The 22831-nt window shown below is 38.1% G+C and overlaps 1 protein-coding gene across 5 annotated transcripts in view; it reads left to right on the top strand.

Annotated features, from left to right (window-relative positions):
* FBXO34 (F-box protein 34) overlaps nucleotides 1–22831 on the top strand; it is an 89965-nt gene that overhangs the window by 63559 nt on the left and 3575 nt on the right. Inside the window, exons 1-2 of one of the 5 annotated variants that reach the window (XM_080643240.1) lie at nucleotides 7267–7350; nucleotides 21702–21738. The exons of 2 other annotated variants lie outside the window; for them this stretch is intronic. The gene's annotated coding sequence lies outside the window, so the exon portion shown is untranslated. Of the gene's footprint in view, nucleotides 1–7161; nucleotides 7351–21701; nucleotides 21739–22831 lie in introns of those variants that run through there. 2 more of the 5 variants (XM_080643242.1, XM_080643239.1) reach the window with 2 other exon arrangements.

Below are 22831 nucleotides of genomic sequence, written 5' to 3'. Positions count from 1 at the left end.
AAAATGAGTTTATTTGGGAGTGGCAAGGAATTACAATTTGGGAAATTCAAGCTATGGCAAACCATAGACAAGTTGGGAGAGAACCAAGCAGAGGAACATTATCGAGAAAAAAGGAGCGAGTTGGGAGAGGCTGTGATAAACAAAATGTCCTTTGGAGCAGCGGTTGCCAACCTTTTGGACCTCACGGACCACCAGTGGTCCAAGGACTACCGGTTGGCAACCGCTGCTTTGGAGGAAACCGAGAGTTCAAATGTAGTGATTTTATACTGGCTGAGCCAGGACCGTTTTTCAATGCCTGGGTCTGTTACTAGGGCAAGGAGAAAATCTCCCTTCCTCCTGTTGGAGTCTGCAAGGTGTGGTGAGTGGTAGTGCATGAGGATTTCCCCTTCAGAACTTCCCACTCCATTTTAAATAAAGTTTCCTTTATTCAGTTTCACAGGACTGGCCACTTGACATAGCATGTAGGCTGTATTTAGAGCCGTTAGTTAGACTATAGAGTGTGTGGGACTGAAGGTGCCATTTCCCAAACTATGTGAGGAGCCCTGGGGCATCTGGTGTACTCACAAGGGTTGCTGCAGGATATTTAAAAATTTCCAGGCCCGGCTGGTGTGACTCAATGGTTGAGCGTCAGTCTATGAACCAGGAGGTCATGGTTTGATTCTCGGTCAGGGCATATGCCCCGGTTGTAGGCTCCATCCCTAGTAGGGGTGAGCAGGAGGCTGCCAATTAGTGATTCTCATCATTGCTGTTTCTATCTCTCTCTCCCTCTCCCTTCCTCTCTGAAATCAATAAAAATATATTTAAAATTCTCCCTCCCCTGGAAAACTGTCCCGTTGCTCAGTGGTTAGAACATCAGCCCACGCACTTGAAGGGTCTTGGTTCAATTCCTGGTCAGGGTGCATGAAGGAAGCAACCAATTGATGTGTCCCCTCTCACATCTATGTTTCTCTCTCCCCCTTCTCTCTACTTCTATTTCTCCCTCCCCTCCCTTCCATTCTATCTAAAATCAATGGGAAAATATCCTCAGGTGAGGATTAACAACAAAATTTCCAGGAAAACAGCATGAATGGTATCCATGGTTGTCATGTGTTTTTTAAAAGTTTTTAAAACCATGTTTGAGATGTGAGCATGTGTGTGTTTTGTATGTTCCTATGCAGCTGGGATCAGCTACATGCAGTTTTATATATGTACCTATTTTTTCACAGAAAAAAATCATACTCAAGCAAACACAAAATTCACATTTCATTCAAATTATTACCCAGTATATCAATCGATCCCATATAGCAAAACTGATTGTACTTTAATTAGAAGTTCCTAGACTCGGGTAGGGTAGAGAATCTGCTCTGAAAACTAGAGAACTGCTACGTATAAGCCCAGGAGAGGGCTGATGGCGATTTGTGCAAAAAGTCTTTTAAAAAGACAGTTTATTGCTAAAATTCATGCATGTTTTGAATTCTTTAATATTTCATTCTTAAACCTTAAAATGTTTAAAATTAATACCATGGATTATCATTTGTTGTTGCAAGAATTAATGGGTAAGTAGGCTGCTTTCCTTAAAGTAAGTGTCCTACTCAACTTTGAGATAAGATGACTCAGAAAACTTGGGAGATTTGGGTAATAATGCATGAGATCAGACATCTTTAGAAAGAACATTATATAGTAAATAAGCGCTAGAGAGATTTACTAGTAGAGTGGTCAAGGGAATTAGTTCAAATTCAGAAGTGTATGAACACCTAGGAAGTTAATTCCATTTAGTTATATCAACTGAAGAAAATATGTAATAAAATGAAGATTAGGCCTTTAGGAGGAGCTTAAAAACAAACATTTCAGGCCATGTTTGTTCTGCCTTTAGAAGGGAGGGGATGGATGGAAGAAGCTGTTTCTTTATTGTATTGATTATTCTGGTTCTTGTGGGGTGGGGATAATCAATTGTGGGTCAAAACTGTATTTCAAGATTCATTATAACTTGCTTGAATTCTTCCATAGATGATTCTTTCCTTGCATAACCTAAATCTTCTGGTTTAATAATTTTAATACCAGGAAAGGGGATAATATGAATGGAAGATACAGGTATTCTAATTTCTGAGTTTGGAATTTTGATCCCTATTATGACTTACATAGGCACACCATTGTATGAGCTAGCTTTGGGTGCAGTGATAAAAGTGGGTTTCTGGTTCTGCATTAGTATATGAAATCATGGCTAGATGGTCATCGTATGATTTCTTTATGCTTCTCAAGATAATTCCAACAGTAAGGAAATGTCCTATTTAGGACACCAAACTTTTTTTTAAAAAGGCATTTTGGGATACATCCTTTTTTAAGACCAAAAAGAAAATTCCACAGTAATTTGACTTTTTTCTGATAAAAATTTGCCTAATATTTAAGGAGATTTCCATTTCCTTTATTCCTTGTTCTATGCTAGGAAAAATGATAACTTCAGTATTGTTTTTCTTTACCTTATGGGCTAGCATTTGTTTTCATGTTAAGTTCAATCGAAGATAATTTTTTTTCCTGTTTGACTTGTCTGGTTATGTACCTCTACTAATGTTCCTCCCTCTCCTTCCCCATCTTTCCAAATGAGAGCGTGTCATAGGCATTTATCTATAGTTTTGATTTGTGTGTTTCCTGTAGCCATGCAGGAAATAGAGCTGAATGGCATCAGATAGCTAAGACATCCCCTTTTCTCTTTCCATCCAAATTTAGTTTGAGTACTAAAAACTTAAATACTGTACACATTGATAACAGTGAAGTGACCTCAAGAGTAATCTACCGATTTAAAACCTGATTTCTGGGTATTCCTCCTTTTCCTATATTGTCTCAGCCTCCCTTTTAAGTTTTTTTGGGGGGAATGGGAGTCTACATAAATACAAGTCAATTCCTGAAGTAAGACATACTGCAAAATGTTTCCATAGAGAGAACTTGGTGAATCTATTTAAACCTTTTATAACTTAAAATGTGTTATGTTTTAAATTTTTAGTATGTCAGAAAATGTCAGCGTTTGAAGCAATGGCTACAATCACTTCTGTGATCTTGAGCAAATTTCAGTTTCTGGGCTTTTATCTCCTTTTCAGCACAATGGTTACAGATTGTGAGGTCCAAGAACATTGAGGAATATGAGGTTTATGGTGACATGAGGACCACAAGGGGATAAGTATGCAGAGACTGGGGAGAAAGGAGTAGCAGCTGGTACAAAGGCCCAAGATGCCAATGAGCTTAGGAACAGAAAGAGGGCCAAATGAGATGTTTATAAATACTTTGTAGATATGAAACATTCCTTTACAGCTCAGGTGCTGTTAGGGTTAGGGAAGATGTGTTTGTTTTCTTTTTCCACTGAGCTGTGGTTCATTAGCTACAAGGCCACCTTGCGTAGGGAGTATGATCCTGCTTTGAGGATGAAAAGGAAGAGTAGGACCCACGACTCACCAATTCCAGCAGTTTGTGCATTATGATTACTGTTCCTTCAGTTGTACTAATGGTCTTTTTCTATAAGGTTGGCATAGGAAAGAGGAATAGACTTATTGACTAGAAATTTTGGGTGAGGGAGTTTTATATAATTTCTAACTCTTACCATGTTTGGCTTTGCTGTTTGGTATGTACAGTTTTGCCATCTATAAATCTAGCACTGAATTCTGATCTTTGGTATCAGGTTTTCTTTTGTGGTTTAGTTTATTAACATTTGAAGTATTTAAGGGTTCTGGGTGTGAATTCTGCATGCGTTATAAATAATTTAGAGCCAGGGAAGTTAGGATTTTCTGTTGAAGTAATTAATGAAGCATTGTCACTTGAAAAGAAAATTTTATATATGTAGAAAATTTACAGGAATAACCAAAACTTGATAATAAGACATAGTTTGTTTCTATAACCCTTAAGGATGGAAGGATGGAAGTATTTTTAAACTTCTTGGTGTGTTCCTCCTTTCTAGTTTGGGTGTGTAGGAATCTGTTTATCAGAAATTTTGGTAGTGCTGACTTTTTTTTTTTTTTATCTTTGTAAACATGACCCTAGACAGCTGTGTTTAATACAGTAAAGAGCCATGGGGAGACTTTTCTTGTTAGGACTTAGTATCTATGTATTTTAGTATTTAAAGGATGTGGTTTGGAACTGAAAATGAGAGAGAGGTTGCATAGCTGAATGGCTGCATATGTAGACTGTTCTGGCCTGGATGTTACTAAGTAATATGAACGTTGTTTTTACTCTAGTTAAGCTGACTAGAGTAAAAACAGTATTAAGTATTAAGTTAAATAACTTTGTTACGGAAGTGTTTGTTTGCACATGGCTAGTGAATAGGATTTTCTTTAAAATCTGATATTGCATAGGAATGACTTAGGTAACGGAAATGCCTGGGGAGGCGGGGGGCAGCTATTACGCAAGCCAAACTACTTTTTTACTTCCAAGAAAAGTAAACAAGATTAAAGGTGACCACAGTGTCCTCTGTCACCTTCTCCACCTCCCATCTCTGAGAGAGCAGGGTGCTAAGACCAGGAAACCTTGGGTGGGTGGAGTTGCTTAATTGCATCAACTTCCTAGGTTGCCCAAGTATTGATTAGTCAGACACTCATAATGTTTCACTCAAGATGATACTTGCTGATTGGCTGGTTTCTTTTAAGTCCTTAGGTTTGACATTGATTTCACTCTAATGAATGTTTGCCATGTATAAGGCACTGTGCTGTGTGCTCTCTGAGAGATACAAAACGAATTACTCATACCTTTCAGGAGTTTACAGTGTAGTAGGGGAGGGGAAGACAAGATAGACCATGGTAAGTAGTGTTCAATGAGAGGCAGAGTTTTGGGACTCCAAAAGAGGCATGTAAAATCCATTCTGTACTATTGATGGGTGGGTGGGTGGTGATGGGACAGTGAATGAGACCTGGGCAGGGAGGGGTCCAGCTGGGAAAACAGTTTCATAGGCTCAGTGGGTAAAGAATGACAGAGATGTTAAAGGTAGGGGAAAAGGGTCAAATAGCCATTGTGAAGGTGAAAGGAAAAATAGGAGAAACTAAGGCAACTCTTAATCATAAGGTCTTGAGATTTTCCCCAAATTCTGTGCAGAATTGTTTATGTGTGTACTCTGGCATTTTTCTGGGGCAGAGAATTCAGACCTTTTCTCAGTTTCTGAAAAGGGCCAGGGCCCCAAAAAAGGTTGAGAACCGTTGTGCTAAGTCAGCAATTTTTAACGAGTGTGCTGCAAGAATTTTTAAAACATGCAATACCTGACTATATAGTTAGGGGCACTGACCTCTTTTCCTTTAGATTTTCAAGTAAAAAACTGACACAACAATGGTTGTGTCCGGTGTATGAATCAAAATTATACCTATTTTGTCAAATCAGCAAAAATAAAAACTAATATATATATATTGGTGTGCCACAGAATTTTAGTACTAGTTTTTGTGTGCCATGAGATGAAAAAGGTTGAAAATTATCTGTGCTAGGTTAACAACCTTTGATGACTGAGATGTTGATTTTTGAGGCTTTGTAGAGAAATAAAGAAGTGATGTAGAACAGATTTTTCCTTGTGGGAGGTAGGGTGGGATTTGGGGAACTGAGCTTACTCAGTGTTCTCCAGAGGGCGCCAGGTTGCCTCACCAGCCTGGGTTTCTCACCTATCATATTAGGTAGCTCCATTATAGACTGCATGACAATGAAGGGCAGGTGGTGGTGTTGTTTTCTTCAGTCAAAGGCGTCCCTTATTTGGAGGCCAGATTGATGAAGATGTAGAGGATTAGGATGCTGTTGTAGAATAGTTCCTGGCATTTACTTTTCATGGAGCTCCTCTTATATGTAAAGTGTTCTGTGCTTGATCTTGTGGGGGAATCTATAAAATATCAGTCAGGGACCCCTGCCCTTCATGAGTTGATGGTATTGTAATGCTTTCCTTTGGACTTTTTGTTCTCCTTGGATCTACGTGTGTTCAGTTATCTTTGGGTCTTTAACTATTTACTGGGCAAAGAGAAACATTTCTGCTAAAATGAAATTCAAGTGACTTTGATTTGTGACTTATTTTTCCTTTTAAAGAATAGATAACTACTGGGATTTGAGGGTTTAGAAAATAAAGTCATAAATATACTGTACTTATAATTAGGAACCTCTGTACCACTGATTTGGTGACCTTTGGGCAAGATTTGACTCTTCTGACTATTAATCATTTGTTATATAAATATGTGTGTATACATGCACACAAGGCTTCATTTAAAATACTGTAAAGCACATTTAAAAAATGACTCAGCACTTAGAGTTCTAAGATGAACTGCCACTTGTATATTCGATCTACAAATTAAAATATTTATGTTCACAAATATATTCATTAAATAAAAATATTCTATGTAAGTATATTTAGTAAATATAGTTATGATTTATATATTCATTAAACATATATCATTCATTAAAATTATTTATTACATTTTAATTGGTCAATTTCCACACTTGTGAAATGGGAATAATAATAATTGCATTGATTTCATAGAGTTCTCCTGAAGATTAAATTAATACATATACATATATAATGAAGCTCTTTAGACTAGTGTAAAGTTTGTGTTCAATAAATATCAGTAGCTACATTATTATTCATAGTAATATTTTAATATTAATGCTGTCATTTTCCCCTTCCCTGTGGGTGAATGTGGAGGGGAGTGGCTTGTTATAAAATGACTAGAGGCCCGGTGCACAAAATTTGTGCATGAGGGGGGGCGGTTCCCTCAGCCCAGATTGTGAGAGGGCACAGGCCAGGCCAAGGGACCCCACTGGTGCATGATTGGGGCTGGGGAGGGACATGGGAGGTTGGCCAGTCAGGTAGGGACCGCAGGAGGGCTCCAGGGCGTGTCCGTCCCATCTTACTCAGTCCTTATGGGCTGGACCCCAGCAGTAAGCTAACCTACCGGTCAGAGCGTCTGCCCCCTGGTGGTCAGTGCACATCACAGCGACTGGTCGACCGGTCGACAGTTTGTGCCCTGGTGGTCAGTGCATGTCATAGCAACTGGTAAACCGGTCGACTGTCTGCCCCCTGGTGGTCAGTGCATGTTATAGCAAGTGGTTGGGCCAACCAATCAACCAGACACTTAGCATATTAAGCTTTTATTATATATGATTTTATTTGACTGCCTGTGTTTGTTTCTCTTTCATTTCTTTTTATCTTCCTTGTTGCTTTCTGATTTATTTCCTGTCCAGTTTTCAGTAATGGGTATGGAGTAAGACAAGAACTTGTGTTGGTTGGTGCCCTGTGTCTGAACCAGGAAGGAGTGGACGCATCAGACAGCCTGTGGCTTGGTGGGCAGGGACTTACAATGAGCCCTGCAAAGTTGCCCTGCCCAGGGAACCACTGAATTATTCCACAGTTTCTTCACTTCAAATCAGATGGTATGCAGCTCCACACTGTGTGTGCATAATGGACATTTTAAAAGATTGGTAATTATGGAAAAATTTAGTTAAGTATGAAAATACAGAAATAGTAGGATAGGCCCCCTCTTAGCCATTACCCAGTTTCATGGCCATTTTTGTTTGATCTATACTCCCAACCATTTCTTCTCCCCCATATTGTTTTGAAGGAAAGACATATAATTTAATCTAAAAAGATTTTAGGATGTATATCTTAAGAGATGAGAACTTAAAAATTTAGACATACATGTATATATACACAGATATTAATTTTTACATTATATCTGTTTGATTCAGGATTCACATAATTTAAGTCTCTTTTGATGTATAGGCTCCCCTCAATCTCTGTCTTTCTGTTTCTCTTGGAATTTGCTTGACAAAACTAGCCTTATTTTGTTCTATAGTTTCTCCCTAATCTAGATTTTGCTGTTTTTTGTCCCTTAGGTGTTCAACTTTTCTCTCTCTTGTGTTTCCTGTAAATTGGTAGCTGATTAAGGATTGACCAGATTAGTATTGATTTTTAAAAGTGCCTCCCCCTCCCCCCACCCCTCCCCCCCTAACCCCCCAATCAGAAGCATGTAATGTCTGGTTGTGTGTCAGTTTTGTGATGTTAGCAGCTACTGATGATGAATGCCTAGATCTGTTAATTCACTAAAAGTTAGAAAATTGTAGTATCTATTTCTGTCATTCCGTCCACTTATTTTTTAATCAAAACTAATCAGGAAATACATTTTATTTAAGTCATTTAATGGGTTTAAGTTACTTTATTTTCAATTAGTATTCTTTCTCTATGGCTTTGTAGCAGTAATTAAAATATAGTACGTGATTTGATGTTGATGTGCAATATACTATATTAAGTAGTTGATTACTGCAGAATGACTTCAGACCATATAGTTCATCTAGTTAGGAAGTTGTCATAGAGTGCTTACTGATGGTTATTTTCCAGCTAGAAATACTAATTAGGGATAAATATATACTCTAATTAGTATGTAACTTCTCTACTTGCATAATATTATAAAGTACTGTTTTAAAGTCTTACCCACTTATGGAAATTATTTTTTAAATGAGTTATGTGTTTGATTTTCTAAAAATCAGTTCTAGGCTTGATTTGGAATTGGGAGTACTAGTAATAAAGTCTAAAATATGTCTCTTTAGTATAGTTACCTTTGGTGTTACTTATTTGAAGACCTGAGTTTCAAAATTGTGCAGTTTTTTTGTAAAATTATACAAGAGGCTTGGAAGATAATTTGATTTTTTTTTTTCAGTTTTCTAATTTATAGTATGTCCTATTACATAACTTTTGCCTTTTTGAGTATTATCCAAAGGGTCTGGTGCCCACTTGTTGTCTTTGAGGACCTTCCAAATAGCTCTCTATAATATTTATAGTATGACAATATCTTTATTTTTTGAAATAATTTATTTGTTTGAGGGAGAAAAACCCCATTTACCTCATTGGTATTTCATTTAAAGCAAGCAGCTGAAGTTGGAGCACTGTAAAGTGTTTTAAAGCCTAGGGTTTGACTAGCTTGGGTGAGCTCAATAAGAATGTCTGTGGTGGGGTTAATATGGGAGATTTTCTTCAAGAGACCAGATAACTGACTTCTTTCCCCTCATATTCTTACTATTACCTTTCTTCTTTACTTTCTTCAAATCTTGTTCAAGCTCAGTGTGCTCTTTAGTCAAAGCTAATAAGTATAGTCGAATATAATCTTCAGGTACATCTGCAGTGGAATAAACCTGATTTTTGCTTTTCTTTGGGGGATTTTGAGAGTCTGCCTTCCAGATGAACTTAGACCTTTGATCATTTAAATGGACATAGAAGGGAAATTAAAGTGTTAGATCAGGAAATAAAACTCAAAAGTTTCAGCATTTTGCCAGATGAGTCTTTAGCAAGTTTTGTTGGGGTTTTTTTGTGTTGTTTTTTTTAGCAAGTTATCTTTTAGGTTAACTCTTTAGAAATCGATTGTATAATACATCTCTTAAATGAATAGCAGTTTTGTTTTCTGAGCCTTCTTCTTGCTGCTAATACAAGCAGGGCAAAAGTAGGTTTGCAATGGTGAGTACACGAAACAGAGTTTATTCTTATTATTTCTTAATTATTGTATTGTTTTCTATATGAACAACTGTAAACCTACTTTTGCCCACCCTGTACTTTTTAGATCCAACTCAAGGCTAGAGTGATTCAGTTGAGGTGCTTGTACAGTAGAAATGAATGTTACATTCTTGCCCTGTTGATTCAGGTTGCTTCATGTAGAATACATCATTTACTCAAATTCAACAAACAGTTTTTTGAGTGAGGCTCTGGGGCAACAGCAGTAAACCAGGCAGACAAGATGTCCCCATCCTTGAGAGCTTACGTATTGCTGAAATTATCCACAGAATTCCTGAGGTTCTCTTTTAACCAGCTGTCCAGAGCTGCTTTTTGAGGAAAATCAGAGACTACCTTTGAGTAGAGGGAGTAGAATACAAGCCGGTCTTAAAATTTTACAACACAACATTATCTTTGTTGGCTTTGAGTTTGGTATGTAGAAAATAATGGTTCTTTTTTTCAGTAAATAAGAACCTACTAGTGATTTCTACCTATTGTTATTTTCTCTTTTTATCCTAAGATTTTGTGCTGAATTGCAGGTTTTTCTTAGTTTAGATTTTCTGAAATAATATTTCTTTTCTTCTGTCTCTTTTTATTGTTGGCTGGTAGGATTAAAATTCCTATATTATTTGGTTGATCATTAGCTACTTCCAGACCTTTGGGAAGTAGCTAAATGTAAACATGGTTACTACATATTCTGTATTTTTATTTTATTTTCATTTGTTTTGTTTTATTTTTCAAGATAATCTCAATTTCAAGTATTTTGTTCCATTTTGTGGACATCTGGGTTTTTTGAGTTTACAAATCTGTTTTTATTTTACGAATGAAGAGAGTCACATTCTGCTTAAAAGTCCACGAGGCATTTTCCAAGATACTGAGTTGCTTGTCAGGTTTAAAGAGACACAGTGAAGGAAGACCACCCAGAGGGTCAGAGATAACTTAAAATTTCTGACACTTAGTTTTTAATTTAGATAATAAATGGTCCTTTAGGTCAGTGCTCTTTAACCTGAGTCCATGGATTCTGATGAGCTTTAGGGAGGTGGTTTGTCAATCCCCTGCAATGATAATGCCAAACTTTGTAGATATGTAGATGCGTGCCCTTTTCTCAGGAGAGCCTCATTTGTTTTCATCAGAATTTCAAAGGGCTTGGCAACTGCCAAAAAAAGTTAATCACCACTGTTTTCTGTATAAATGGGATTTTAATGAATAGGAATAACATTTTTGCCCCTTCCAGACATATTTTGCAGGAAGTTAGGAGATTGTCCAGATGTTTATTATTATTGGAGTAGTGAGCTCTTGCATTATTTGAAGTGTTCTCTTGAGCCAGCTTGGATTATATAGAGGTCAAATCACAATAGCTTTATTTAAAAAAAATTTTTTTTAAATATATTTTATTGATTTCTTTTTTTTTTTACAGAGAGGAAGAGAGAGGGATAGAGAGTTAGAAACATCGATGAGAGAGAAACATTGATCACCTGCCTCCTGCACACCCCCTACTGGGGATGTGCCTGCAACCAGGGTACATGCCCTTGACCGGAATCAAACCTGGGACTTTTTAGTCCGCAGGCCGACGCTCTATCCATTGAGCCAAACCGGTAGGGCGCTTTATTATTATTATTATTATTATTATTATTATTATTATTATTTATTTTTATTGATTTTTAGAGAGGAAACTAGAGGGATAGAGAGAGATAGAAACATCAATGATGAGAGATAATCATTGATCAGCTGCCTCCTGCACGCCCCCTACTGGGGATCGAGCCCGCAACCCAGGCATGTGCCTTTGGCCGGAATCGAACCTGGGACCCTTCAGTCCACAGGCTGATGCTCTATCCACTGAGCCAAACTGGCTAGGGTGCTTTATTGTTTTTTTATGTGATCTTCAAACATCAAACTTTAACCTGTAAGTTCTTGCATTTACTACATTGTTATGGGCTGAATTGTGTGCTCTTCTCTGCTTCATGTATTGAAGGCCTAACTCCTAGTACCTTGGAATGTGACTGCATTTGGACAGAGAGAGGGTGGGCCCTAATCTAATCTAACTGGTGCCCTTGGTAGAAGAGAAAATTTGAACACTAAAGATACAAGGGGCATACTAGAACAGAGGGAAAAAGTGAGGATACAGTGAGAAGGCACTCACATACAAGTCCAGGAAAAAGACCTCAGAAAAAAGCAAAACTTGATAACACTATGATCATGGACTTTTAGTCTCCAGAACTGTGAGAAGTAACTTTCCTGTTGTTCAAGCCACCCTAGCAAACTAATACACTCAGGATAAAGTAGCAGTTGGGTGACAAAAAAGAGTATAACAAGGTAACTTAACTATTTTTCTTTGTCCCCCAGTACTGGGTCATATGATAAAACGTTGTGTATAGCTTTACTAATCTAGTACCTGAAAGAGATGGTTTGACCCATGAAATTTGGACACATGAAATTAATTCCTATTCTTACTGGTCTTGTTTATTGATTTATTTATCATTTTACAGTTTCCCATTTGCCTATGCTTATATTTTGTCTTCTAGTCTCTAGCATTTCTTATTCTGTGGGACTGATTTTTATAAATAAGTCCATTATAAATCAATAACAGAACAGTGTCTCTGTGTATTCTCCCATGTGTGTTCTGTACAGTCATTCCAGCCCAGTCTGGTTCTCTGGTACTGTCATCTGTCCTCACGCCTCTTCCAGACTGTCAGTTTTTGACATTACAAGCATTCCTTGGAGATATTGTGGGTTTGGTTCCAAACAACTGCAATAAAGCGAGTTGTAATCAAATGGTGGGGAAGGGGCTTGATTTCAATTTGTAAGAAGCATAATATAGCAAAGTGCAATAAAACGAGATATGCCTGTATATTTAGTTTTTGAAGTTTCTCTATGCCAAAAATAATATTTGAATGTTTTTAATGATTTCTGTTGCTAACTTGATTCAGTAAACTGGAAACTTTTAGATTGGAAAATGAATAAAAGGCTAAGAGATGAATGTATGTTTGTCAAGTTCGCCATGAGGGCAGGAATTCCAGTTTTGTTCATGCTGAAGCCCCGGGGTCTAGCACAGTCAGTACCTGACACTCAGCAAGATATTAAATATTTGGTAAACACTATGTTAATTTTAAATACGGTATCATTCAAGGCATCCAAAATTGAGCACATAGCCCAAATTCTGCTTCCTGTCACATTGAGGTTCCTTTATGATATTGAGGATTACCTTGCTAAGGAGTACCCTCTTCCTTTTCCTCATCTGCTTCCTTCATTGCATAGTAGGTAAGAGATGGCCTTTGGCTCCTACCACATGTGCATTCAGGCGTCTTGATGTGCTTGCTGTGTGATCCTGACAAGTTCCTCAGCTTCCCTCTGCTTTGGTTTCTTCATGTACAGTTGGAGATAGAGTATGAACTTCTAAGTTGTTTTTGGGGGGAGGATTATAAGCTTAGAACAGTGCCTGGCACATAGTAAACATCTTAGAACTGTTAAAGCTGTTATTATTTTAGTGTGGAAATAGCTATTCTATTCTCACTTGTTTGTATCTGGTATCTTTTATCTCTAGTTCTACATTCGTTTCTTTCCCTAGGTATAAGACAATTCTCTTTAAAGAACAAAACCTTTGCCATAAAACTGACATGATTTTCTTGGTGGTGGCCGTGTTAAGTTAGCACTATGCTTTTGGAGAGTGCTTGGACAAGATATATCCAGTCATAAAAATACTTAATACTATGACTCAGGAATTCCACTTCTGGGAAATTTCTAAGGATATACTCTTAAATACATAAGAGATTATATCCATGAAGATGTTACATTATAATGTCCAGGGTTGGAGAGAATGGTTTAATAAATTTTGGCATTTACACTTACATGGTTGGTGGGTTTGGAAACCATGTAATAATATGAAAAATACTACTTGTTATGAAAAGTACAGCATTGTATGTACAATATGATTATAACCATGTTAAGTAAATACATACTTCTAGGAATTTCCAGGGGATAAGATTTATAAGGGCTCTCTTAAACCCATGACTTCTTTTTAGATTCTAGTTTTGTGCAAAGCTGGTTCTAAAGGCCCAAAGTTTACCCCCAATTGAGATTTCTTTATATCTTGTTATAATTATAATAGAGGCCCAGTGCACAAAATTTGTACATGGTAGGGAGGGGGGGCTCAGCCCAGCCTGCAGCCTCTCCAATCAGGGAGCCCTTGGGGGATGTCCGACTGCCGGTTTAGGCCCGATCCCAGGGATCGGGCCTAAACCGGCAGTCGGACATCCCTCTCACAATCCTGGACCTCTGGCTCCTAATCGCTCACCTGCCTGCCTGCCTGGTCACCCCTAACTGCCCCCCCCTACCGGCCTGGTCGCCCCCAACTGCCCCCCCCTCCTGGTCACTCCCAACTGCCCCCCCCCCCGCACTGGCCTAGTTGCCCCTCACTGCCCCCCTGCCAGCCTAATCGCCCCCAACTGCCCCCCCCCCCCCGCCGGCCTGGTCCCAACTGCACCCCCCATGCTGGCCTGGTTGCCCCACACAGCCTGCTTGTTCAGTCGTTTGGTTGTCCCTCATTAACCCCCCTGCCGGTCTGGTCGTAGGCAGCCATCTTGTGAGGGCATGAAGGTTAATTTGCATATTACCTCTTTATTATGTAGGAATAGGATCTTTCCTATTTGGTTTTAGGAACTCCAGATTCAGTCAAATTCTGTAGAATGGGATGGCTGTGGGATACAAAGATGAAGATACTAGTAAACCTTTCGTGTACTCATGGAGTAGTTTTATATGAGAGAGAAGGCAAGTACACAAACCCCCACTATATGATTTTTTTCTTTTTTGTCCAATAACATGACACTTTGGGTTTCTTAGTGCCTAATAATTAGTTTTCTGCAGTATAGATTTTTCACATTTATCCCTTGGATATACTACTTTTTTAACTCTAATATTCAAATTGGCTTTGGTAAGTTCCAAAGCAGCAATTTTTTGTTTTGCTTTCTGTTGACACTTTATTTCTTCTCAAGTGGCAATTCTTAACAAAGTGTACACCTTGACCAGCCAGTAAGTACATGGACTGCTACTTCAGTCTTGGTTCAACAGATGCTGGAGGAATGTGGTAGAAGAATAATTAATTACTGACAGCTGGGTGCAGTCAGGACTGTGGTTTAGGTTTTATTTCTTTGGTAAACATTGTGAGTCCTATTTCTGAAGTAATTCTCCCACCCCATCCACCCCCACCCAGGATTGCTGACAAAAGTCTTAACTTGTCCAATCTTTTGTCTGTATTGATACTGCAAGCAAACTGTTTTGCTTGGTGCCTTAATATTTGTTACCTGAATTTTGACTTTTTTATCTCCTTTTTTCTTTGATAAGCCATTTAAAATTCAGGTACCTATAATGGTGCTAATGGGCTAGGCCAGTGGTTGGCAAACTCATTAGTCAACAGAGCCAAATATCAACAGTACAACGATTGAAATTTCTTTTGAGAGCCAAATTTTTTAAACTTAAACTTCTAACGCCACTTCTTCAAAATAGACTCGCCCAGGCCGTGGTATTTTGTGGAAGAGCCACACTCAAGAGGCCAGTGAACCGCATGTGGCTCGCGAGCCGCAGTTTGCCGACCACTGGGTTAGAGCATCATCCCCACACACCAAGGTTGTCGGTTTGATCCCCAGTCAGGGCACATACAAAAGTCACCCAATGAATGCATATATTCTCTCTCTCCCTTCCTTGCTCCCTTCCTTCCTCCCTCCCTCCCTCCCTTTCTCTCTCTAAAAATCAAATAAATAAAAAAAGACCAAGGCATCCAACCCCAAGGGTGTGTGTATGTTGGCAGACAAGCAGTGTGGTATTGCAGTGACACTGTAGAGTTTAGTAACTGTTCTCTTATTTTTCATATCAGTCTTTATTTGGCACCTAATGGATGTTTGAACTGATAGCTAGTATTAGAATCTTTAACATTTATTCCCTGGGAGAGATGACATCCTTATGTCCGAGTTACATTTTGGTCAAATAGGGCATATGTTAAAGCTCTGATCAGTTCTTTGAAAGTACTGCATGTCATGTACAAGTGATGTAAAAAATTGCTATTGCTTTAAATATATATGAATTTGCATAAAATATGTATGGAAGAATGATTGGTTTCAAAGTTGAAAAAAGCATCAGCTCACTCAAGGAAGTAACAGTTTCCTATGTGAAAGGGTAGTTTTTATTTTTCTTTGTTTTCTTTAAGCAATTTTAGGATAGGAAAAACAAGCAAGTGTTTTATCAGGAATGCGGAATATCTCAAAATCTGTGGAGGCAGAATTTTCTTGGTAATAATATACTTGTCAAAATATATTAATGATTTTGGGGGTTCTAAACTTTTTTTATTGGGTTTCATTTGGATTTTGATGTTCATTTTAGCCAGGGCTGCCAAATTGTAGATGTCTCATCTGCTTAGGTAGCAATAAAGTGTGATATGCCACATTTTTTAGAGCATTTGGCATTAATTATGTCACAGGAACAGTAGGAAAAACTTTGTAAACTACTGGGTTAACATAGATAAACATGGTAAATTGAGCCAAAATGAAATACTTCAGTATGTCTCTGTTCCCCAGCTGTTTGATAATTTGTAACAGCCTGAACAAGTGTTCTTTCCTTCAGGCCTTTCTCCTTTCTTCTCCCTACTCCAAGAAAAGGGTAGTGGGGAGACCCGAGTAAACTAGTATAATATCCCTAATTCAGTATTTTGCAGTACTGTTAATTGTGTTAGGTATCACTTCTGTTGTGATCACAAGAGAATAACAAAGTAGTGGCTACCATTCCCAACTTGTAATAATCCTTTTCAGTGTGTTTTATATACTTTGTTGCCCGTCAAGGTTATTATAACCTTTATTTTCTGGAAGTTAGCTTTGTTTGTTTTTTAATCATGATATAGAATCTGTATTATAGATAACCATGAAGCAGGTATGTGCTATACTTCAATACCATTGTGAATTCTAAGAACGATGAAAGCTGTGAGCATTGAGTTCTTGAAAACCTTGCATGTGTGAGTTTCCAAAGGCCATTCTCTGTATTACTCAGTATCTATTAACAGACAATAAAGGATTTTCCCATTAAATTGTATATTACTAACCTTCCAGACCTCCTGAGGCAAAGTTCAGAATTCCCATGAAATAGCTTTAGAGAATATTCCTTAAAAAGAAAGAAAGGGCGGGGGTGCGAAAAAAAAAAAAAAAAGAGTGAACTAACTCCCTGAAAAAATTCCGCCCCCAATATTTTGGAGCTCACTTTGAGAAATACCATCTTTTCTGACTTAGGCTGTGTTCTGCTGTTCTGTTAAGGTGCTTTGTTGGGGTTGGATGCATTCTGTCAATGCTTAGAGGCCTGTGGAGGGAAGTCTTTTTAATGCCTCTGCCTGTATTCACACCCTCCTGGTCTTGGCACTTTTTTCTACTTTACTAGCTGGGGAAGCAGTTTCTACCTACTTTTACATATGTATTGCTTTCTATGTGATTATGATATGTCTGGTTTAATTCACAGTTCTATGTAGAGGTTTTACATGGCACTTAAAAATTTGACCCAATTTAAGAAAAATTGACCCGACTTGAAAGATAAAGGCTCTTCGAATAGATGCTACCGGAGTTATTTAATTTTATTTAATAAATTTTATTTGTGTCGTAATCGAATCTAAGATTTTATATGCTGTTTTGTGGTGATTTTTTTTGTGGGGTTTTTTTGGTAGCAAGGGAAGTATAGATCCAGGAGATTCTTATCTAATTCATATCTTAATTCCACTACTAACTAGCTGTGGGGCTTCAAAAGTCATTTTAGCTCTGTTATTTACTTCATTTGCAAAAACCAGAATTTTATTATATGTACATGTTGCTGGAGTTGCTCATCATTTCTGTAATGGTTCAGTGAAGAAGGCAGTCATAAGATGTCCTCTAGCAGCTTTTACATTTGTAAAGAAATAGTGGATTTATTTACTGTATGCTTTTCCCCCCTCTAAAGGTATCATGGGAAGGGTCTTTCAGGGACTATTCTATTTTTATTACTCTGACTTTTTGTAAATGAAGAGCAGCTGTTAATGCTAATAAATGATGACTCCTTTTTTGGAATTAACAGTCCTGTACTTTTAATGTAGTAGAAAGAAACAAAGTGCCTTATCTTCTAAACTGTTTTGATAGGCAAGGCACCATAGACTATGAGTGACAAATTAGAAAGCAGGCATCTTATCTGCCTTTCATGTTAGGCTTCCTGTTAGCTCAAAGCAATTCTGTCTTTTCCATTGCTCGTTGATCAAGTTCATCCCTTCTCAGACAACAGTTAGTATGGCTCCTTAGGCTTTGGGATTTATCTAAGCACTTTTTTTCCTAAGCAAAGTTAAATTATCTCCCATGTCTTCATGTTGGGATTGTATACTATTTTAGTTAAAGAGTTTTTCCAGCTTTTTTGAGTTGAGATCAGAAGTTACAGACTAAAAGGAATGCTGGAATTATTTGAAAGCAGGATTTTGGAGGAAAGTTGTTCAAATATTAATTGATTCATTATTGTTTCTCACCTTATTCTTGGAAAGGATTTAAGGTGATAGGTGCATACAAAGACTTTCTCCACCGCCAAGTTTTGTGAAAGAGTTGCTAAGATTCACTTTCTCACCTTCTAGTCACTCTTCCACCAAGAACTCTGGGTCTGTCTTACTCACAATACAGTGCCTCACGGCAGGGTCACCAGGGATCTCCTTCCCTAGCTAACTGAACACAGTTTTTTATTTGACCTTGCTGTAGGGTCTAAAAGTGTCTGCGCCTCCCTTTTATGCACATTTTTTCCCTGATTATAACAGTGATACATTGTGAAATTTTTGGAAAAAGACATCTGTAATTTCTATCCAGAAAACCTTTTCCTCATTTAAATGTTTCTATGACAACTGTCTTATTCCTTTCCTCCTATTCTCTTGTGTTAATCTCTTTACTAGGTAGCAACAACTAAAAATCATCCCAAAGCCCTGACTGGTTTGGGTGAGTGGATAGAGCATAAGTCTGTGGACTGAAAGGTCCCTGGTTCGATTCCGGTCAAGGGCATGTACCTTGGTTGTGGGCACATCCCCAGAAGGGGGTGTGCAGGAGGCAGCTGATTGATGTTTGTAACTCTCTAACTATCCCTCTCCCTTCCTCTCTGTAAAAAATCAATAAAATATGTTTTTTTAAAAAAATCATCCCAAAAAGGCAGCTTCTGATTCCCCCTGCTCCAGGTCTGCTCAGCTACCCTTGTTACCATCTCACTAAAAGGTACCACTCTCCATCTAGTTGCTGAAGCTATAAGATGAGGACTCAACTATTACTCCTCCCCTTCAATCTCCATTTATAATTAGTGATTCCCCCTGCTCCAGGTCTGCTCAGCTACCCTTGTTACCGTCTCACTAAAAGGTACCACTCTCCATCTAGTTGCTGAAGCTATAAGATGAGGACTCAACTATTACTCCTCCTCTTCAATCTCCATTTATAATTAGTGGCTAAAATCTTGCCTGTTCTTTCTAATTCATTTACTTGTCATTTTTCCACTCATGACACCTTAGTTTGGACTCTGGTTATTTCTCACCTACCTCAGTTTTCCAAAAGCACCATCTACTTCAAACCTCTTAGGAATTCATTTATCTCCCTTCAGCACTTACTTAGCTTTGAAAATCAGGGCTTCTCTGACCTCTTTCTACACCCTCAAGACTGAACTTGGTGCTGATAATCCCCTCTCCTCTTCTCATACCCTTATAACACATATCACATTCTGTTGTAATCGCCTATTTACTTTTCTGTTTCCTTAAAGACAGCTTTTAGGTCTTATTCATAATTGTACAGTAGTATCCAGCCCAGAGTGTGTAGTAAATTTTTCATAATAAATGGATAGAAGGAAATGGGTGGCCGTTAATATGAAAAAATTTTAAAGCTGTTACGTTAGTTTTATGGTTCTGGATGCCTTAAAAATTGTATCTTAAAGTGATATGATTGGCCTTTGTTCACCTGTTCCCATGGTAATGGTTCTGTGGACGAGCTTCTAGAGTGTGAAGTATGGTAGTAAGGCAAAGCAGGAGGGGAGCTGATATGCTGGGAGCTGATATTATAGGCTGGCTGGGGTGGGCTCCACCACCTGGCATTGCAGGGAAGGGTAGGCTTTCCTGTGGTAAAAGCAGTGTAGCAGAGATGAGAAGGCTGTTTAAACTAGGGCAGTTGTGCTAGGGATGAAGAAGAGGGAGCATATTAGTGAGTTGGTGATTGGATGTGGGGTCAGGGTGGAGGAATAGAAGTGACTCAACTTTCTGGACTAGGTACTTGATGTAATCATTAACTAGTTTTGTTGGTTTTTGAGATTCTTTTTGATATCCAGGTGAGTATGTCTGCTAGGCAGTCATCAGTTTGTGGTCATTAAAACTAGAAGAGATCACTTAGATACATGGCTTGCGTGACAATGGTCTGGAACAGTGGTCGGCAAACTCATTAGTCAACAGAGCCAAATTTCAACAGTACAACGATTGAAATTTCTTTTGAGAGCCAAATTTTTTAAACTTCTTCTAACGCCACTTCTTCAAAATAGACTCGCCCGGGCTGTGGTATTTTGTGGAAGAGCCACACTCAAGGGGCCAAAGAGCCGCATGTGGCTCACGAGCCACAGTTTGCCGACCACAGGTCTAGAAAAACAAAACTCTGAGCAACACTGATTAAGGGCAGGAGAAGAAGAGATCTGGAAAAAAGCAATGTCAAACTGAGGAGTTGAAGTTGAAGAGGAAATTGGGTGATAGGTCATAAAATTTTTTCAGCTTTAAAGAGAATAACAAGAAAATGGGTCTGTCTTTACCTGTCAGGATGAGTGCTTCAGTATGGACTGTCTGCTTGGCTTTTTGTTGGGCAGTTCCACCTCACCCCTATTGAGGCAGTCCAGCACCCCAGCCCAAATCTGGAACCCATGACACTCTTACACCAGGTCTAACACATGACCTTTAAAGTTCCATTAAAGTTAATCTAAGGTTAAAAACAGATTCTGGACCCAATCCCAGAAATTCTGACACAATGGGCCCAGGGATCTTAATTTTTTACAAGGACATTTCTGAGTGTCTCAGGAACAGTCTTGTGTAGGTAGGTGCTATATCTCTGCAATTTATTTAATTGCAAGAGAGCAGGACTTTATTATAGAGAACTTTAAAAATACAATTGTGATAAAGAGATTGGCAACCATGGAAACCTGGCTGGAGCTTTCTGCAGTGTCTGTTTAAGGGAGTTAGGTGGGGTGGGAAAAGCGCCACCGTCCGATGTAATCTATTAGAGATGCAAAGTTTTTTTCATGGATCTTTGCAGCAGATGCCATTGGTGCCCTGCTCATATGGTGTGGTCCACCAGTGATTTCAACCAGAACGCAGAGTTCTGCTGTTTTTTCTCTAAGTCTTGCCAGGACAGGGTCTTCAAGGCTTGCAAAGGAGAGGAGAGGTTAATATCCTAGGCAATCTTCAGCCAGTTGGGAACTCAAGCCTAAATGTCCTGTCTTCTCCAGGGGACCCATAGAATTGTCCCCCATCCTCCAACACTCACCCTGATTGCATCACATGGTTTTGTTAGCTTTTCTCCTTCCATATTGTACCTTTCCCCCCATCCCTTCTGTTCCCTGGGATCATCTCCTATTTAATCTGCTATAAAACCTTATCTATTAGTAATGTGTCATTTGAGCTGACTTTACAGGTTAATAAATGCAAACAAAATCTTCCGTTTCTTCTTAATGTCCCTGTCTATCAATTTAGCACCTAAAATAATGTGTGGGGGAGGAAGGCAAAGAGAACATATTGTGCGATGCAGAATGGTACACACATTGCTGAAGTTTAAATTTATCCACAGACATTCTGTAATAAGATCATTATGTGAGAATTTATTGGATTTTTTAGCAAACTCCATGTCTTTCATTTTACTTAGGAGTTGAAGGGATATGGAAAAAAACCAGAAAATTGTTGACACAGAAATAGCTCTAGATGTGCCTCTTTTTTTTTTCATTTATCATTTATTAATTTATCTATTTTATTCATATATCTTCATCTTATTCTTGAGTTATGGGTGGTTCTTTTATAAGACCAAATTACAGAATATATAATAGAAAAATACTAAAATGTTATCATGCAGAAAGGGGAAGACCTTTACAGATTTAGGATATAAATTGCCAAAGATCTATTTCAGGGATATCTTTTAAAAGATACCTGGTGTGTCTTAAATGCAAGATTTCTGTTTACCTAGCTGGAAGATACTTATATCCACATTTCTTCTTTTAGGTGAGACTGGACTCTAGGAATTAAGTTGAAATGAAAGGTAAACTTGTTCTGGATGATCACTTTCATTCTTGATTATTAAAGCTGATATCTGAAAGCAGTTACCCCAGAGGCTGCCACATTGCAGGCACTCAGTAAAGTTATGGGGTGAATGAGAGGAATATGATGAATTGCCCAATATGTATGTCTTAGACTGGTGTCCCCATGAGTGAGAATAGGTGAAAGTCCATGTTCTTAGACTGCTCTTGCCTCACTCCACCAACCTGAGACTGCAGATGTTTATTTTGGGCTGTAGGTTTATTTTGTAGGACACCAGGCATCCCTACAGAACACTTTCTTGTATAGCAGTGGGCTATTTTGACATTTAAATGATGAGATCTTTGGATAGATAATCTGGTATTCTGACCTCTCAGTTAATGTTTCAGTGCAGACTCAGAGAATAAGTGACTTGTCCAAAATAAAAATCATCCTTTGTGGTTAATTAGTGATATGGTAAGGACTAGAACTCAGATCTCTTCATGTAATCATCTTTTTGTCTAATTTTTAAAATGGCTCTCATCTCTACCCCAGGTTAGAGAACAAAAACAAGGCACTTTTTCTGAATTGGTTCCAAATGGCTTTAGAATTAATAAGGATTAGAGGTTCTAGATTTGATTTACAATATTTGCAGAAAAAATTGGCAGTGAGGAGCTTATACAAATAGATTATTTAGAAAATCAAGACTAATAGACGGGCAAAGTACATAAGCAAACAAGTGAAAAGTTATAAACATATGGATATTCAAGTGTGGGAATAGCTTAGAAAACAATATAATAATTTTGATAGACTTTTGCAACCAATAAAATGCTAGTTACAAATGACTTAGAAATAGTGTTTATCTACTAGGAATTCTGGATGAGTTCCTTTTCTAGTTTTCTTTCTTCTATACTGCCTTCTGCCTACTAGAATATATTTGGTAGGTTCAGATTTCTTTATTTTAAGCACTAATTTTATGTATAGAATATTGACTAAATGTCAGTTTTCTGAAATTCTCGCAGTCTGTCCACTGACTCTAAAATTCACCAACTTATTTTCTGGCCTATACACCATGGAAAATGGTTAGTTTGCTTTTGTTACTCTTTTTTAAAATATAT

This window comes from Plecotus auritus (genome assembly GCF_963455305.1).
Source record: "Plecotus auritus genome assembly, chromosome: 1".
NCBI lineage: Eukaryota > Metazoa > Chordata > Mammalia > Chiroptera > Vespertilionidae > Plecotus > Plecotus auritus.
This window is presented reverse-complemented; position numbering and strand designations above follow the sequence as displayed.